Below are 5,019 nucleotides of genomic sequence, written 5' to 3' on the forward strand. Positions count from 1 at the left end.
TTCTCTATCCTATCCTCTATCCTATCCTATCCTCTATCCTATCCTATCCTCTATCCTATCCTATCCTCTATCCTATCCTATCGTATCCTCTATCGTATCCTATCCTCTATCTTATCCTTTCGGATCCTCTATCGCATCCTATCCTCTATCCTAACCTATCCTCTACCCTATTCTATCCTCTATCCTATCCTATCCTCTATCCTAACCTATCCTCTATCCTATCCTATTCTCTATCCTATTATATCCTATCCTGTACTGCCTCCTATCCTGTATCCGATCCAATCCCCTATCGTCTACCGTATCATATTCTCTATCCTATCCTCTATCCTATCCAATCCTCTGTCCTACCCTATCCTCTATAATATCGTATCCTCTATCATATCCTTTCCTCTTTCCTATAATATCATCTATCCTATCCTATCTTCTATCCTATCCTATCCTCTATCTTATCCTATCCTCTAACCTATCCTATCATCTATCCTATCCTATCCTCTATCCTATCCGATCCACTATCATATCCTATCCTCTATCCTATCCTATCCTCTATCCTATCCTATCCTCTATCCTATCCTATCTTCTACCCTATCCTATCCTCTATCCTATCCTATCGTATCCTCTATCGTATCTTATCCTCTATCTTATCCTATCGTATCCTCTATCGTATCCTATCCTCTATCCTATCCTATCCTCTATCCTATCCTATCCTCTATCCTATCCTATCCTCTATCCTATCCAATCACCTATCCTATCCTCTATCCTATCCTATCCTCTATCTTATCCTATCCTCTATCCTATCCTATCATCTATCCTATCCTATCCTCTATCCTATCCTATCCTCTATCCTATCCTATCCTCTATCCGATCCTATCCTCTATCCTATCCTATCCTCTATCCTATCCTATCCTCTATACTATCCTATCCTCTATCCTATCCTATCCTCTATCCTATCCTATCCTCTATCCTATCCTATCCTCTATAATATCGTATCCTCTATGATATCCCATCCTCATTCCTATAATATCATCTGTCCTATCCTATCCTCTATCCTATCCAATCCCCTATCCTATGCTCTGTCCTATCCTATCCTCTATCCTACCCTATCCTCTATCCTATCCTATCCTCTATCCTATCCTATCCTCTATCCTATCCTATCCTATCCTCTATCCTAACCTATCCTCTATCCTATCCTATTCTCCATCCTATCCTATCCTATCCTCTACCGCCACCGATCCTGTATCCGATCCAATCCCCTATCGTCTACCCTATCATATTCTCTATCCTATCCAATCCTCTATCCTATCCGATCCACTATCATATCCTATCCTCTATGTTATCCTATCCTCTATCCTATCCTATCCTCTATCCTATCCTATCCTCTATCCTATCCTATCCTCTATCCTATCCTATCGTATCCTCTATCGTATCCTATCCTCTATCTTATCCTTTCGGATCCTCTATCGCATCCTATCCTCTATCCTAACCTATCCTCTAGCCTATTCTATCCTCTATCCTATCCTATCCTCTATCCTAACCTATCCTCTATCCTATCCTATTCTCTATCCTATTATATCCTATCCTGTACCGCCTCCTATCCTGTATCCGATCCAATCCCCTATCGTCTACCGTATCATATTCTCTATCCTATCCTCTATCCTATCCAATCCTCTGTCCTACCCTATCCTCTATAATATCGTATCCTCTATCATATCCTTTCCTCTTTCCTATAATATCATCTATCCTATCCTATCTTCTATCCTATCCTATCCTCTATCTTATCCTATCCTCTAACCTATCCTATCATCTATCCTATCCTATCCTCTATCCTATCCGATCCACTATCATATCCTATCCTCTATCCTATCCTATCCTCTATCCTATCCTATCCTCTATCCTATCCTATCCTCTATCCTATCCTATCCTCTATCCTATCCTATCCTCTATCCTATCCTATCCTCTATCCTATCCTATCGTATCCTCTATCGTATCCTATCCTCTATCTTATCCTTTCGGATCCTCTATCGCATCCTATCCTCTAACCTAACCTATCCTCTACCCTATTCTATCCTCTATCCTATCCTATCCTCTATCCTAACCTATCCTCTATCCTATCCTATTCTCCATCCTATTATATCCTATCCTGTACCGCCTCCTATCCTGTATCCGATCCAATCCCCTATCGTCTACCGTATCATATTCTCTATCCTATCCTCTATCCTATCCAATCCTCTGTCCTACCCTATCCTCTATAATATCGTATCCTCTATCATATCCTTTCCTCTTTCCTATAATATCATCTATCCTATCCTATCCTCTATCCTATCCGATCCACTATCATATCCTATCCTCTATCCTATCCTATCCTATCCTCTATCCTATCCTATCTTCTATCCTATCCTATCCTCTATCCTATCCTATCCTCTATCCTATCCTATCGTATCCTCTATCGTATCCTATCCTCTATCTTATCCTATCGTATCCTCTATCGTATCCTATCCTCTATCCTATCCTATCCTCTATCCTATCCTATGCTCTATCCTATCCAATCCCCTATCCTATCCTCTATCCTATCCTATCCTCTATCTTATCCTATCCTCTATCCTATCCTATAATCTATCCTATCCTATCCTCTATCCTATCCTATCCTCTATCCTATCCTATCCTCTATCCTATCCTATCTTCTATCCTATCCTATCCTCTATCCTATCCTATCCTCTATCCTATCCTATCGTATCCTCTATCGTATCCTATCCTCTATCTTATCCTATCCTATCATCTATCCTATCCTATCCTCTATCCTATCCGATCCACTATCATATCCTATCCTCTATCCTATCCTATCCTCTATCCTATCCTATCCTCTATCCTATCCTATCTTCTATCCTATCCTATCCTCTATCCTATCCTATCCTCTATCCTATCCTATCGTATCCTCTGTCCTATCCTATCCTCGATCCTATCCTATCCTCTATCGTATCCTATCGTCTATCCTATCATATCCTCTATCTTATCCTATCATCTATACCAGCCTATCCTCTATCCTATCCTATCCTCTATCCTATCCTATCCTCTATCCTATCCTATCCTTTATCCTATCCTACCCTCTATCCTATCCTTTCGGATCCTCTATCGCATCCTATCCTCTATCCCATCCTATCCGCTATCCTATCCTATCCTCTATACTATCCTATCCTCTATCCTATCCTATCCTCTATCCTATCCTATCCTCTATAATATCGTATGCTCTATCCTATCCTATCCTCTATCCGATCCTATCCTCTATCCTATCCTATCCTCTATCCTATCCTATCATCTATACTATCCTATCCTCTATCCTATCCTATCCTCTATCCTATCCTATCCTCTATCCTATCCTATCCTCTATCCTATCCTATCCTCTATAATATCGTATCCTCTATGATATCCCATCCTCATTCCTATAATATCATCTGTCCTATCCTATCCTCTATCCTATCCAATCCCCTATCCTATGCTCTATCCTATCCTATCCTCTATCCTACCCTATCCTCTATCCTATCCTATCCTCTATCCTATCCTATCCTCTATCCTATCCTATCCTCTATCCTATCCTATCCTATCCTCTATCCTTACCTATCCTCTATCCTATCCTATTCTCCATCCTATCCTATCCTATCCTCTACCGCCACCTATCCTGTATCCGATCCAATCTCCTATCGTCTACCCTATCATATTCTCTATCCTATCCAATCCTCTATCCTATCCGATCCACTATCATATCCTATCCTCTATCTTATCCTATCCTCTATCCTATCCTATCCTCTATCCTATCCTATCCTCTATCCTATCCTATCGTATCCTCTATCGTATCCTATCCTCTATCTTATCCTATCCTCTATCCTATCCTATCATCTATCCTATCCTATCCTCTATCCTATCCTATCCTCTATCCTATCCTATCCTCTATCCGATCCTATCCTCTATCCTATCCTATCCTCTATCCTATCCTATCCTCTATACTATCCTATCCTCTATCCTATCCTATCCTCTATCCTATCCTATCCTCTATCCTATCCTATCCTCTATAATATCGTATCCTCTATGATATCCCATCCTCATTCCTATAATATCATCTGTCCTATCCTATCCTCTATCCTATCCAATCCCCTATCCTATGCTCTGTCCTATCCTATCCTCTATCCTACCCTATCCTCTATCCTATCCTATCCTCTATCCTATCCTATCCTCTATCCTATCCTATCCTATCCTCTATCCTAACCTATCCTCTATCCTATCCTATTCTCCATCCTATCCTATCCTATCCTCTACCGCCACCGATCCTGTATCCGATCCAATCCCCTATCGTCTACCCTATCATATTCTCTATCCTATCCAATCCTCTATCCTATCCGATCCACTATCATATCCTATCCTCTATGTTATCCTATCCTCTATCCTATCCTATCCTCTATCCTATCCTATCCTCTATCCTATCCTATCCTCTATCCTATCCTATCGTATCCTCTATCGTATCTTATCCTCTATCTTATCCTTTCGGATCCTCTATCGCATCCTATCCTCTATCCTAACCTATCCTCTAGCCTATTCTATCCTCTATCCTATCCTATCCTCTATCCTAACCTATCCTCTATCCTATCCTATTCTCTATCCTATTATATCCTATCCTGTACCGCCTCCTATCCTGTATCCGATCCAATCCCCTATCGTCTACCGTATCATATTCTCTATCCTATCCTCTATCCTATCCAATCCTCTGTCCTACCCTATCCTCTATAATATCGTATCCTCTATCATATCCTTTCCTCTTTCCTATAATATCATCTATCCTATCCTATCTTCTATCCTATCCTATCCTCTATCCTATCCTATCCTCTATCCTATCCTATCCTCTATCCTATCCTATCCTCTATCCTATCCTATCCTCTATCCTATCCTATCGTATCCTCTATCGTATCCTATCCTCTATCTTATCCTTTCGGATCCTCTATCGCATCCTATCCTCTAACCTAACCTATCCTCTAC

Source organism: Halictus rubicundus, unplaced genomic scaffold (genome assembly GCF_050948215.1).
Source record: "Halictus rubicundus isolate RS-2024b unplaced genomic scaffold, iyHalRubi1_principal scaffold0129, whole genome shotgun sequence".
Taxonomy (NCBI): Eukaryota; Metazoa; Arthropoda; class Insecta; order Hymenoptera; family Halictidae; genus Halictus; species Halictus rubicundus.